At 44.9% G+C, this 15503-nt stretch overlaps 1 protein-coding gene across 2 annotated transcripts in view; it reads left to right on the plus strand.

Moving 5' to 3' along the window:
- Positions 1-9380: 9380 nt before the first annotated feature.
- Positions 9381-15503, plus strand: part of LOC121535037 (guanine nucleotide-binding protein G(I)/G(S)/G(O) subunit gamma-12) — a 72797-nt gene continuing 66674 nt past the window's right edge. Inside the window, exon 1 of one of the 2 annotated variants that reach the window (XM_041841719.2) lies at positions 9381-9704. The gene's annotated coding sequence lies outside the window, so the exon portion shown is untranslated. The remainder of the gene's footprint in view (positions 9705-15503) is intronic. The other variant, XM_041841717.2, reaches the window with a different exon arrangement.

The raw sequence follows: 15503 nt of genomic DNA on the forward strand, positions 1-15503 counted from the left end.
AAAGTGTCTCAGCCTCCCGTGACGTCAGCGCTCCCCTCCGACATCAACCCGTTTTTGAACTAGCCAGCCAATGCAGTGCATGGGCAAAGATAAAGTGACCCTCACAGGTGAGCCAAACCTGCAGTCCATCTACGTAAATAGCTGTAGGCTGCTGTCAGATGACCAGAAAGCCATTTTTGTTGGATCTCAGAGACTAGAAGGGGCTAGTGAGCTGTTTTATACCCCAGTACTAGTTAGTGGTCAGTTAATGTTGAATGGAATCTTGGACTCAGGCTCTATGTCATGCACAATCAGTGAAGGGGGAGAGTCGAGACTGAAAGCTGCTGGTGTTCTTCCCTGTTCTCAGCTAGCCCCCAGCAATGTGGTTCTCGTTGGTTGTGGTGGTCTGATTACGAAGCCCAAATGTACACTGCTCAAAAAAATAAAGAGAACACTAAAATAACACATCCTAGATCTGAATGAATGAAATAATCTTATTAAATACTTTTTTCTTTACATAGTTGAATGTGCTGACAACAAAATCACACAAACATTATCAATGGAAATCAAATGTATCAACCCATGGAGGTCTGGATTTGGAGTCACCCTCAAAATTAAAGTGGAAAACCACACTACAGGCTGATCCAACTTTGATGTAATGTCCTTAAAACAAGTCAAAATGAGGCTCAGTAGTGTGTGTGGCCTCCACGTGCCTGTATGACCTCCCTACAACGCCTGGGCATGCTCCTGATGAGGTGGCGGATGGTCTCCTGAGGGATCTCCTCCCAGACCTGGACTAAAGCATTCGCCAACTCCTGGACAGTCTGTGGTGCAACGTGGCGTTGGTGGATGGAGCGAGACATGATGTCCCAGATGTGCTCAATTGGATTCAGGTCTGGGGAACGGGCGGGCCAGTCCATAGCATCAATGCCTTCCTCTTGCAGGAACTGCTGACACACTCCAGCCACATGAGGTCTAGCATTGTCTTGCATTAGGAGGAACCCAGGGCCAACCGCACCAGCATATGGTCTCACAAGGGGTCTGAGGATCTCATCTCGGTATCTAATGGCAGTCAGGCTACCTCTGGCGATCACATGGAGGGCTGTGCGGCCCCCCAAAGAAAAGCCACCCCACACCATGACTGACCCACCGCCAAACCGGTCATGTTGGAGGATGTTGCAGGCAGCAGAACGTTCTCCACGGCGTCTCCAGACTCTGTCACGTCTGTCACATGTGCTCAGTGTGAACCTGCTTTCATCTGTGAAGAGCACAGGGCGCCAGTGGCGAATTTGCCAATCTTGGTGTTCTCTGGCAAATGCCAAACGTCCTGCACAGTGTTGGGCTGTAAGCACAAACCCACCTGTGGACGTCGGGCCCTCATACCACCCTCATGGAGTCTGTTTCTGACCGTTTGAGCAGACACATGCACATTTGTGGCCTGCTGGAGGTCATTTTGCAGGGCTCTAGCAGTGCTCCTCCTGCTCCTCCTTGCATAAAGGCAGAGGTAGCAGTCCTGCTGCTGGGTTGTTGCCCTCCTACGGCCTCCTCCACGTCTTCTGATGTACTGGCCTGTCTCCTGGTAGCGCCTCCATGCTCTGGACACTACGCTGACAGACACAGCAAACCTTCTTGCCACAGCTCGCATTGATGTGCCATCCTGGATGAGCTGCACTACCTGAGCCACTTGTGTGGGTTGTAGACTCTGTCTCATGCTACCACTAGAGTGAAAGCACCGCCAGCATTCAAAAGTGACCAAAACATCAGCCAGGAAGCATAGGAACTGTCCAAAACCAGTCCTTTATTTGGGGTGTCTTGCTAGTTGCCCATAATTTCCACCTGTTGTCTATCCATTTGCACAACAGCATGTGAAATGTATTGTCAATCAGTGTTGCTTCCTAAGTGGACAGTTTGATTTCACAGAAGTGTGATTGACTTGGAGTTACATTGTGTTGTTTAAGTGTTCCCTTTATTTTTTTGAGCAGTGTATATACTGTATGACCTGAAAGTCAAAGTTTACGAATCAAAGTTCACTGTGCCCACCCTGGTTATCCCTGGCCAACGAGATGAGTTTATCATCGGAACAAACGTGATCAAGTCTGTTCTTCAGAAGATGAAGTCCAACAAGAAGTACTGGGAAGCCATCTCCTCCAGTTACATTGACCCCGAGGGTGAGCAGTTCCTCAAGCTCCTCAGCGGTGTCTCAGGCAGGGCAGGCCCCGAGTCAACAAGCAAGATTGGTATGGTAAGGCTTAGGCAAGCTGTTACTCTCCTTCCACAGCAGGAGTACCTCGTATGGGGGAAGTTGGCAAGTGGTGCTCGTGTGTCACCTGGGAGCACTGTCATTTTTGAGCCCACCTCCGCCCACTCAGCCCCAAAGAACATTCTGGTAGGGAGAGTCATAACACCCATGTGGGGAGATCGCTGGGTCCCAATGAAAGTCCTGAATGCATCAGTGGACCCGGTCACACTGCGCCGCAATGCCAAGCTAGAGGATGTCTCTCCTTGCCTAAAAGTGGAGGACCTGCCCCTCACTCAGGGGCTGCAACATCAGTGTGACACCCCAAGTCCTGCCACTTCTTCACAAGAGTCGGCTGATCCCACACAGCTGCTGAAGGACTGTGGTTTGAGCGAAGTGGATATCGAGGCATATGAAATATCTGCTGAATGGAAAGCTAAGCTGGCCGAGATCCAAGGGAAGTACCAAGATGTATTCTCAAAAGACAAGCTGGACTGTGGAGAGGCGAAGGACTTTGTGCACCACATCCACATCTCTGATGACCGCCCCTTCCGGCTTCCCTATCGCCGCATCCCTCTTGCACACTATCACAAGTTGAAAGAAGTGTTGAGCGAAATGGGGGAGAAACAACTCATCACCAAGTCAGTCAGTGAATACGCCTTGCCACTGGTCATGGTCTGGAAAAAGATCTGGGACCTGAGGATGTGCACTGACTTCCGCTGGCTCAACGCGAGGACCATCAAGGACGCTCTCCCGCTGCCACATCAAGCCAACTGCCTGACTGACCTTGGTGGAAACGCCTATTTCAGCACCATGGACCTCACATCATGGTTCTACAATGTCCCTCTCCATGAGTCTGCCCGAAAATACACAGCCTCTACATTAGCCCTGGGCTTGTACAAATACAATAGGCTTCCACAAGCCTTGTGCAACAGTCCCGCGTCCTTCATGAGGATGATGCTACCTGGATGATGTGCTCATCTTTTCTCCTTCCGAGGAAGAGTCTTTGAGATACCTTGAAGTCGGGTTCAGTCGATTGAGAGCTAACAACCTGATCTATCACAGAAGAAGTGTCTTTTTGCGCAAGTCTGTGAGGTTTCTGGGCTATATCATCGACAGCACTGGTGTCTCTGTTGACCAGGAGAAGATCAAGGTAATCTCAGGCTTTAAGAAGGAAGATCTGATGAAAGACGACACCCACACACCATCACAGAAGAGAGTAAGATCCTTCCTAGGGATGGTCCTGTTCTACCAGCACTTCATCCCTGGATGTTCCTCCATCGCAAAGCCTCCTCTTCACCCTGACTGCGGGACAGAAATATGAAGGCAAACAGAAAGGAAATGTTGCCGGAGGTCATAAGAGAGCTGGAACCCAGTATCTCTATTTGCACATAATCTCTTGCACATCTAGCATTCCAGTGTTAATACTATTGTAATTATTCTGCACTATAGCCTATTTATTGCCTTACCTCCATAACTTGCTACATTTGCACACACTGTATATATATTTTCTGTTGTATTTCTGACTTTATGTTTTTTACCCCATATGTAACTCTGTGTTGTTTTTATTGCACTACTTTGCTTTATCTTGGCCAGGTCGCAGTTGTAAATGAGAACCTGTTCTCAACTGGCTTACCTGGTTAAATAAAGGTGAAATAAAATAAAATAAAAACCTTCTGTGGGCTGACCCCTCAGGACTGGAGGCAGAGCTGCGACACTGCGTTTGAGGAGCTGAAGAAAGCACTGATCAATTGTGTGGTGTTGGCCAATCCAGACTTCGACAAGCCTTTCATCCTGTCCACCGACACTTCCCTGGATGGACGGAGTGCTCTTCTCTCCCAACTGTGAGATAGCGAAGAGCAGACCGATTGCGTTCGCAAGCAAGTCCCTCAGCTGCAGTCAAGCTAACTACCCTGCACACAGACTGGAGTTCCTGGCCCTCAAGTGGTCTGTGTGTGACAGGTTTAGTCATTGGCTCAAAGGTCACAAGTTCACAGTGTGGACTGATAACAACCCTCTCATATACATCATGACCAAGCCCAAGCTTGATGCATGTGAGCAGCGCTGGGTCTCCAAGCTTGCACCATACTGCTTCTAGATCAAGCACGTTCCAGGGAAACTGAATGTTGTGGCCAACACTCTGAGCAGGGACCCGTTCGTGAAGCCACTGAGTCATTGACTCTTGTCTGAGCCATATTTGGAGCTGCTTAGGAAAGTGTGTGATGTGGAAGATTGATGTGTGCAGGATGCATTACGCCTGACGTGTCAGACGCAAGTCCTAGATAACTCCTCCCTGTGTGTGTCTGCGGATGTGTCCTTGTCTGAGGATGATGTGTCAGCCTTACTCTCCTCTCATGGAGACTGGGAGTCTGCGTCTCGTCAGAGAGCTGCTTCGTTTGTGGGCCACATGAGCATATTAGCACCAGCTGGCCAAGAGACATTCCCCTCCTTGTCCGTAGAAGAGCTCAAGTCCCACCAACAACATGATGCCGCCATCTCCAGAGTGATACACTATGTTGAGAGGAAGTGCAGACATCCAAACGTGAGCGTTACAATGAGAACTAGCTCGCTCTGAAGATTCTCAAGCAATGGGAGAAGTTCACACTGCTGAATGATATATTGTACAGAGTTTCCAAAGATCTGCTGACCAAGAGCAAGAGATTCCAATACGTCCTGCCTGAGACTCTGAGGAAGGAGGCTTTGTCTGGTGTTCATGACTTGGCTGGCCACCAGGGTCAGCCACGCACCCTCTCCCTCGCCCGTCAGAGGTTCTTCTGGCACGACATGGAGAAAGATGTACTCAACTATGTCAAGACCTGTCAAATGTGTGTCCTCAGCAAGACACCAGAGCCTGCAGCATGACCCCCACTGAAGAGCATCAAGACCACTGCCCCACTGGAACTTGTATACATCGACTTCTGGTCTGCTGAAGACAACAAGAACAAGTCTGTGGATGTCCTAGTGATTACTGATCACTTCACCAAGCTGGCACATGCATTCCAGCAAAGATAGTGGCAAAGAAGCTTTGGGACAACTTCTTCTGTGTGTACGGATTTCCTACCCACCTCCACTCAGACCAGGGAGTGAATCTCCAAAGTGAACTCATTGCCGAATTGTCGAGATGTCTCGGACCTCCCCCTATCATCCTATGGGGAACGGTGGCATGGAGAGGTTCAACAGGACACTAGGCAACATGTTGAGATCCTTGACCCCAAAGTCAAAGCAGAAGTGGCCCCAGATGATCCAGAACAAGACCTTTGTGTACAACTATACTGTTTATGATACCACTGGCTTCGCACCCTTCTACTTGATGTTTGGTAGAATACCCAGGTTGCCTGTTGACCTAATGTTCAATAACGTCTTCCAGGACGAGACTGTCTGTGGCTACGAAGTCTATGTGAAGTCCCTGGTAAGTGACCTCCAGTCTGCCATGCGCCAAGCTCAGAAGAAGTCTGCAGTGGAACAGAAACACCAGTCTGACCAGTACAACAAGAAAGTTGAGGGCCAGCCTCTCTCCACTGGTGACCAAGTTATTGTGGCTAACAAGGGATGCAGAGCAAAATGCAAGCTTGCCGACAAGTGGGAACCAGACGTTTACACTATCATGGCTTCAAAGCCTGCACTCCACATCTACAAGATCCAGGGTCGTGCCGGAAATGAGAGGGTGGTGCGCAGAAACCTTCTGCTCCAAGTCAACTTCCTCCCCTTGGAAGAGACACAGGATGTGTCTGACCCCAGCTTCCAGAGCGACAATAGTATGGCAAGTGACGTGACAGATGTTCCTGAGACTGAAGCTTCTGGATTGGAGTTCAACAGTGCAGCAGCTGAGCCTTCCATGCTCTCTCCTGGCTAGATGGATGTGCTGAGAATCGCACTACTTCCTGGGTCTAAGAACAGCCTTCGGCTGAAGACGCTGATGAATACACTGTCAGCCTCAACCCAAGTAATCCACAGATGAACATTCACTCAGATGAGTTTCCTGTGGCTGGTGCTAATGGTGCTGGTGCCCCTTCATCCCCCTCCCTTATCCCCGCCCCTAGATGCCTGCCTGCCCCAGAACAATCTAGGCAGAGCCCCCATGAAGGCAATCACCCCACTTCTAGGTTTGGGAGGGTTATCAAGCTGGTGTGCAGACTGATAGAGTCTATGGTACAACAAATTGTAGACACTAAAGGACATTGATTGGACAGAGTCCCCTGTTGTTGATAAGGGAATCAACTTAGATGTTGAGAAGTTTTAGTTCACGACAGTAGTAGAAGTTATGGTCTAAGTCCGTGTGGTGTAAAAGGCACCTCATTTTTCTATAGGGAGCTCTGAGACCTGATCAATCTCTATTCTCTCTTAACCTTTTATTAGGTAGCAATTTAGCTGATACAGTGGGGGAAAAAAGTATTTAGTCAGCCACCAATTGTGCAAGTTATCCCACTTAAAAAGATGAGAGAGGCCTGTAATTTTCATCATAGGTACACGTCAACTATGACAGACAAATTGAGAAACAAAAATCCAGAAAATCACATTGTAGGATTTTTAATGAATTTATTTGCAAATTATGGTGGAAAATAAGTATTTGGTCACCTACAAAGAAGCAAGATTTCTGGCTCTCACAGACCTGTAACAACTTCTTTAAGAGGCTCCTCTGTCCTCCACTCGTTACCTGTATTAATGGCACCTGTTTGAACTTGTTATCAGTATAAAAGACACCTGTCCACAACCTCAAACAGTCACACTCCAAACTCCACTATGGCCAAGACCAAAGAGCTGTCAAAGGACACCAGAAACAAAATTGTAGACCTGCACCAGGCTGGGAAGACTGAATCTGCAATAGGTAAGCAGCTTGGTTTGAAGAAATCAACTGTGGGAGCAATTATTAGGAAATGGAAGACATACAAGACCACTGATAATCTCCCTCGATCTGGGGCTCCAGGCAAGATCTCACCCCGTGGGGTCAAAATGATCACAAGAACGGTGAGCAAAAATCCCAGAACCACACGGGGGGACCTAGTGAATGACCTGCAGAGAGCTGGGACCAAAGTAACAAAGCCTACCATCAGTAACACACTACGCCGCCAGGGACTCAAATCCTGCAGTGCCAGACGTGTCCCCCTGCTTAAGCCAGTACATGTCCAGGCCCGTCTGAAGTTTGCTAGAGTGCATTTGGATGATCCAGAAGAGGATTGGGAGAATGTCATATGGTCAGATGAAACCAAAATAGAACTTTTTGGTAAAAACTCAACTCGTCGTGTTTGGAGGACAAAGAATGCTGAGTTGCATCCAAAGAACACCATACCTACTGTGAAGCATGGGGGTGGAAACATCATGCTTTGGGGCTGTTTTTCTGCAAAGGGACCAGGACGACTGATCTGTGTAAAGGAAAGAATGAATGGGGCCATGTATCGTGAGATTTTGAGTGAAAACCTCCTTCCATCAGCAAGGGCATTGAAGATGAAACGTGGCTGGGTCTTTCAGCATGACAATGATCCCAAACACACCGCCCGGGCAACGAAGGAGTGGCTTCGTAAGAAGCATATCAAGGTCCTGGAGTGGCCTAGCCAGTCTCCAGATCTCAACCCCATAGAAAATCTTTGGAGGGAGTTGAAAGTCCGTGTTTCCCAGCGACAGCCCCAAAACATCACTGCTCTAGAGGAGATCTGCATGGAGGAATGGGCCAAAATACCAGCAACAGTGTGTGAAAACCTTATAGAATACGTTTGACCTGTGTCATTGTTTAGTTTGCAAGGCCCATAGGTTATACTGTACATCGCACAATATTGTATCGTTATCTAACTAGACGATTGTTATTCTTATTTGCGGCCCTGTCTACTGTATCCATGCGGAAGAGAGGAGTTGGTCCACAAAGGCAACACAACATTTCCTTTATGGATGTTTGTTTCTTTATCAGAATAAAAGACACCAACCCTGATCCTTTGGTCATATGTAAGCTGATCAAAACACAACGCAGAGGCACACCAACATCCCTGTGGAACGTTTTATGACACCTTGTAGAATTCCCCGAAGAATTCTGGCTGTTCTGGAGGCAAAGGGGGGTTCGACCCGGTACTAGATGGGTGTACTTAATAAACTGTCTGGTGAGTTGGGTGGTTGAAATGTATGTATGTTGAATTTCATATTTGATTAGACATATGCTATTTGACCTTGTTTCAATGTTGATAGTAAAATGGTATGTTTGAATTAACGTCATTGTTTCAACGTCATGCCATCAACCTAAATAAAGAGATATATTGAAATAAAAAGTAAAGCTGCAGTCCAATGATTCCTGCCTGAACAGTGACTCCTACTGGTATATGAGGGGTAATGCACTTCTGTGAGAACAAGTTGACCATCCAGATGCCTAACTCTTATGTACCCTACTTAGCTTTAGAAACAAGCTGTGTTCAATTCAGCTGCGCTATCATGTCAACACATTTAGACATTGATCAGCTTCCATACTCATTTGTGTAGACTACCTAAATAACATTGAATCGTTTAAAGTAACACCTCTAACTTTTCTTACACAAGCTGTATGTGAAAGTAAATTCGCCTGGAGTGAGGTTGGGTTTATGTAGGCTACATTGTCATCTGATTTGCCCAAAGGACACCATTTTAACGTGAAGCTATGTATACTATAATTTGTCTATGGTTGATTGGATCTTTGGAAGTTTAGAAGTAGTTACCATTAGCCCTATAAATAAGATTCCAACGAGCCATTAGTGCTTACAAAAAGACGCTAATAATGTTGGCCTCTAAAGACTTAGTAAATACTGTTCGAATAGAAACGCTGTTGCGCAGACAGAGTGCGCCTGGGAGGCGCCTGTAGTGTATTGACAATACGATGGTGTTAAATGTTTTTAAATGGAACTGAAGGAATGTTGTTTATGGTAGTATCAAGAGGGAATGTTTTAGGTGTAATACCACATACCACAGATAGGAGGTGGGTTGTAAAGGGGAGACTGGTGATTGGCCAGAAGAGGGGGCAGCAGTGTTTATAAATAGGGGTTAAACGGTGAGACGTTAGAACGGCCATAACAATCTGACGAGTCGTTCTCCGGACAACGCGTGTCTGTAATTTATGCTGTAACCTCGTGGTATGAATAAAACTTCTAACATGATGCAGCATAACGGACTCTTTGTTGACAGCAATAATTGCCACCATTCATCATATACGACACGCCAATAAACAAAGGAGCAGAGACTGCAAAACATAACATTCTCAAACATCCACTATGTTCCTTCCCACTATTCTGTGAATCTCTATTTCTCCACCCTTCTGGGTTCGTTTGTTTTCGTTGCAACGCGGAGGAGAGTGTAGTCCTAGGGTCAAGTAGGTGGAGAAAATAAAAAGTTAACGATATTGACGATAAGCGACAGACAACAGTGAGAAAGTGGCACCAGTTGGCATTCCCAAAGACCGTCGTTTGATCTGAGTGAGGTCTCCTCCTAGTTGGTGACGGTTACAGTAGGCGACACGGAGCCTCTACATTACCCTGGCCAGGTAAGTGTGTCCTGTCAGTGTACGGTGGAAGTCATAAGGGGTAATCAATAGGCCTATAACATTCACAGTATTAAGCGCTACGAAACGTTCAGAAAGTTAACTGTCTTCATTTATACTCCTGCGTCACCTGTATCGATAACATATAATATTGACATTGTTGCCAATTTTGCGTGGATTCGGACAGAATGTGTCACATTTGTAGCGTGCGTAATATGCGCATAACAGTTATTGCCGTGAGAATGCCATGCTACGATTTTGGGTGTCGACAGTAATCGCACTTCTGACCAAGAACGAATTGCAATAGCCTTATTGTGAAATAGGAACCGCACAATGTACAGTGAGTCTTTCCAATTCGTCTATCGACAGACCATGTGGGTCGACTTGTTAGCGCAACATTGTTAATCATATGCATACAGTAGAAAATCTGATCTCTTGTGAAAAGTCAATAAATAGCCTACTGTAGTAAACCAGTTAGTCGAGCAACCATTACATGGCATTAGTCGACAAAATTAAACTCCAAGAGTTACGATGGAGTTGAGCGGCGACTAGTGTGGGCGGACTGGAGCTCCGATATCACATACAATTATTTTTTGATCGAAAACTACGGATTTCAGCACCCAAAGAATATCATGCAATATTGTCCGATTACAGTCCGCCCACACTAGTTGCAGCACTATATCATGTCCAACAGATTATCTCTCTCGAGGAGTACATGTGTAGAACAATGTGAAGAGCTTCATTCCAAAATGCTATATATCCAGTTTCAGAAATGTTTGTAAATTAGATTTTTCTTTAAAGAATTTATGGAAGAGATTGGTTTGTTTTTTCTCATCTAATCATGGCATGGGGTTGTTAAATGACAGACTGTTTGAAACATCACTAAATGGTTTTATTTCAGAGAGACAAACAATCATGTTTTATCGCAAAACAAGATATATCCACCTCACTCTGAGAAAAAAGTAGCACTGCAAGGTTTTACAGTCAAACGTGACAAATATTTATATTTTTAATAAAGAACTGTACAAATGATACATTTGTGACGTCAATGTTAAAAAAACATATATATTACCAAATTAATCAATACAGTAATGTGAGATCTGGGCTCTGGTCAAAAGTAGTGCACTATATAGGGAATAGGGTGCCATTTGGAACGAGACAAACTAACCAAACACTATTGAATGAGGCTAGATTAATGATGGGTTTAATTAAATGTTAAAGGGTAACTCTCAACCCCAATTTCAGCCTTTTCCCAACCCCTTCAAATAAAATAAAAAATGCACTCAGGTGAGAAGTTGTGGGTGGGGGGCAATTGACACTGACACACTCTTATAATAAAATTATGTGCATTGCGAACACATACAGCACTGGACAGTTAGCTCACAGTGGTAAGGCGTAGAGTTCCTGACATCTATTATAACTTGTGATGTAAATTTTAATCCCCCATGGGGTGCAAAAAAAAAAGTTTTAAATGTGAACTCACATTTATTGCGGGATTGTGGTGGGAAGAAAAGTGCAATCATCATCTTGAAGATGAAGATTATGGGGTCAATTCAATCCGCATTGCAGTATTTACGCAGTAGCTCTTTTTCAAATTAACTCACAGATTGGTCTTGGGTGCTGTATAAAAACCTACAACTACTACCAGGGCGACCCCTATCACATGTATGCATTCACTTTTCAGAATTAGAAGTGTGTGGGCATGGGATAAATATTGTAAATAAAGGATTTAAAAATAAATTGTATCTGCCCCATGTGGGATTAGAACTCACAACCATTGAATTATGAGCCAAACTGTTTAAGCAGACTGCACCCTCAATCAGAAAATACAAAGAGTTGACATGACGACCATTGTCATCCATTTCTTGTTATGATGGACGTAGCTACAAATATAAACGTATAATCCTCATAGCCTGCATGTTACTTTTTCTTTGTAAAAGCACATAGATGTGTATGAAAGCAAAAACGTTGAATGTGGTCACATGCGAAAATGAGCCTTACTGTCTTTTGAATCTTTGCACACTCAACTTACCAAGACCATTGCCAAAAAGGCACGCTGTCACCTGCTTTTATAGTAAGCCTTGAGGTGGTACCACCCAGCACATCTAGAAGGGAGTGTATTTCATAACGAACCCCTCCCTTGAGATGACATAGTTGTACCGCTAAGGGCAAAAAGACAGATTTACTACCTAAAGACCAAAATATATAACTTTTTCAACGAACTGTCAAAATGAAGACCAGAATTGACATGTTTCACTATAACATCGGGTTTTCGATGAAAAAAGGATAAGAACATTCCATTCCAGCTAAAAAAAATTATATATAGCATTTTGCATCAAAACCCATTATTATTTTACGCACACATAAAGTACCCATAAGCATTCATTTCTGTAGTTCTCAGGTTTGTGTACGAGGAAGGCCGAGCTTAGAGAATTAAACATTGTTTAGGCTTAGGCTATGTTTCCTCATACTGCAATGGATGCCATGCAATCTTTGCTCGGTTGTTTGTTTGAACTTGAGGCCTCAAGTTCTTGTTGATACAGTTTAATACTAACTGTCTTGCCAGTAATCCAAACATGTGTTAACACACTCTCTAACTCACTTCCTCTCTTCCAGTTAGTCCACGTTTATGTGGGTGATCGATTAACCTTCCTAGTAATTAAATCTCTCTTTCACTTGTCTAGTATTAGTCAGAGTATATGACTGCTCACTCCACAGCATAATGAAATCCATCAACTGGTGTCCCCAAGACAATATCATAATACACTAATACAAATAAAATGTATTTTTTTCGACATAATGTGGAACTAAGCCCTTTGTCATCACACACAAATTGCATTGACAAAACAGTGCAACATCAATAGCACCTTTTCAGCTGAGTTTAAGTTTAAGTTGAGTTTAAAAATGAATCCCAAAGACAATTAAATAAATCCAACAATAGATTATTAGCTTTTATTAGTGCTTGCAAATCCAGAGTCACATTTCGTCTCATGTTTTTAGTGGTTGGTGCAGTAGTATGCTAGGGAAAATCTGTCCACCCCACCGAAGAACATAGATGAACCAACACGGGTGTTGACATTACGGATTTACAGTAGTCACACCCAAAACGATAGATTTGCCTAAGGAAATCAGTCAATTCAAATAAATTAAGTAGACCCTAATCTATGAATTTAACATGACTGGGAATACAGATATGCACCTGTTGGTCACAGATACAGTATCAATGCCTAAGGTATCAATGTACCAAGAGGGTGATATTTAACAGACAAAATTGTGTTATGACAACCTTTGTGCCCTGAGAGTTGTTCCCCTTAGAAAGTAACGATTTTATAAAGAACTACATACAGTGAGGGAAAAAAGTATTTGATCCCCTGCTGATTTTGTACGTTTGCCCACTGACAAATAAATGATCAGTCTATAATTTTAATGGTAGGTTTATTTGAACAGTGAGAGACAGAATAACAACAACAAAATCCAGAAAAACGCATGTCAAAAATGTTATAAATTGATTTACATTTTAATGAGGGAAATAAGTATTTGACCCCCTCTCAATCAGAAAGATTTCTGGCTCCCAGGTGTCTTTTATACAAGTAACGAGCTGAGATTAGGAGAACACTCTTAAAGGGAGTGCTCCTAATCTCAGCTTGTTACCTGTATAAAAGACACTCTTCACAGAAGCAATCAATCAATCAGATTCCAAACTCTCCACCATGGCCAAGACCAAAGAGCTCTCCAAGGATGTCAGGGACAAGATTGTAGACCTACACAAGGCTGGAATGGGCTACAAGACCATCGCCAAGCAGCTTGGTGAGATGGTGACAACAGTTGGTGCGATTATTCGCAAATGTAAGAAACACAGACTGTCAATCTCCCTCGGCCTGGGGCTCCATGCAAGATCTCACCTCGTGGAGTTGCAATGATCATGAGAACGGTGAGGAATCAGCCCAGAACTACACAGGAGGATCTTGTCAATGATCTCAAGGTAGCTGGGACCATAGTCACCAAGAAAACAATTGGTAACACACTACGCCGTGAAGGACTGAAATCCTGCAGCGCCCACAAGGTCCCCCTGCTCAAGAAAGCACATATACAGGGCTGTCTGAAGTTTGCCAATGAACATTTGAATGATTCAGAGGAGAACTGGGTGAAAGTGTTGTGGTCAGATGAGACCAAAATCAAGCTCTTTGGCATCAACTCAACTCGCCATGTTTGGAGAAGGAGGAATGCTGCCTATGACCCCAAGAACACCATCCCCACCGTCAAACATGGAGGTGGAAACATTATGCTTTGGGGGTGTTTTTCTGCTAAGGGGACAGGACAACTTCACCGCATCAAAGGGACGATGGACGGGGCCATGTACCGTCAAATCTTGGGTGAGAACCTCCTTCCCTCAGCCAGGGCATTGAAAATGGGTTGTGGATGGGTTTCCAGCATGACAATGACCCAAAACACACGGCCAAGGCAACAAAGGAGTGGCTCAAGAAGAAGCACATTAAGGTCCTGTAGTGGCCTAGCCAGTCTCCAGACCTTAATACCATAGCAAATCTGTGGAGGGAGCTGAAGGTTTGAGATGCCAAACGTCAGCCTCAACCTTAATGACTTGGAGAAGATCTGCAAAGAGGAGTGGAACAAAATCCCTCCTGAGATGTGTGCAAACCTGGTGGCCAACTACAAGAAATGTCTGACCTCTGTGATTGCCAACAAGGGTTTTGCCACCAAGTACTAAGTCATGTTTTGCAGAGGGGTCAAATACGTATTTCCCTTATTAAAATGCAAATCAATTTATAACATTTTTGACATGCGTTTTTCTGGATTTTTTTGTTGTTATTCTGTCTCTCACTGTTCAAATAAACCTACCATTAAAATTATAGACTGATCATGTCTTTGTCAGTGGGCAAACATACACTGCTCAAAAAAATAAAGGGAACACTAAAATAACACATCCTAGATCTGAATGAATGAAATAATCTTATTAAATACTTTTTTCTTTACATAGTTGAATGTGCTGACAACAAAATCACACAAAAATTATCAATGGAAATCAAATTTATCAACCCACGGAGGTCTGGATTTGGAGTCACCCTCAAAATTAAAGTGGAAAACCACACTACAGGCTGATCCAACTTTGATGTAATGTCCTTAAAACAAGTCAAAATGAGGCTCAGTAGTGTGTGTGGCCTCCACATGCCTGTATGACCTCCCTACAACGCCTGGGCATGCTCCTGATGAGGTGGCGGATGGTCTCCTGAGGGATCTCCTCCCAGACCTGGACTAAAGCGTCCGCCAACTCCTGGACAGTCTGTGGTGCAACGTGGCGTTGGTGGATGGAGCGAGACATGATGTCCCAGATGTGCTCAATTGGATTCAGGTCTGGGGAACGGGCGGGCCAGTCCATAGCATCAATGCCTTCCTCTTGCAGGAACTGCTGACACACTCCAGCCACATGAGGTCTAGAATTGTCTTGCATTAGGAGGAACCCAGGGCCAACCGCACCAGCATATGGTCTCACAAGGGGTCTGAGGATCTCATCTCGGTACCTAATGGCAGTCAGGCTACCTCTGGCGAGCACATGGAGGGCTGTGCGGCCCCCAAAGAAATGCCACCCCACACCATGACTGACCCACCGCCAAACCGGTCATGCTGGAGGATGTTGCAGGCAGCAGAACGTTCTCCACGGCGTCTCCAGACTCTGTCACGTCTGTCACATGTGCTCAGTGTGAACCTGCTTTCATCTGTGAAGAGCACAGGGTGCCAGTGGCGAATTTGCCAATCTTGGTGTTCTCTGGCAAATGCCAAACGTCC

This window comes from Coregonus clupeaformis, chromosome 21 (assembly GCF_020615455.1).
Source record: "Coregonus clupeaformis isolate EN_2021a chromosome 21, ASM2061545v1, whole genome shotgun sequence".
Lineage (NCBI taxonomy): Eukaryota > Metazoa > Chordata > Actinopteri > Salmoniformes > Salmonidae > Coregonus > Coregonus clupeaformis.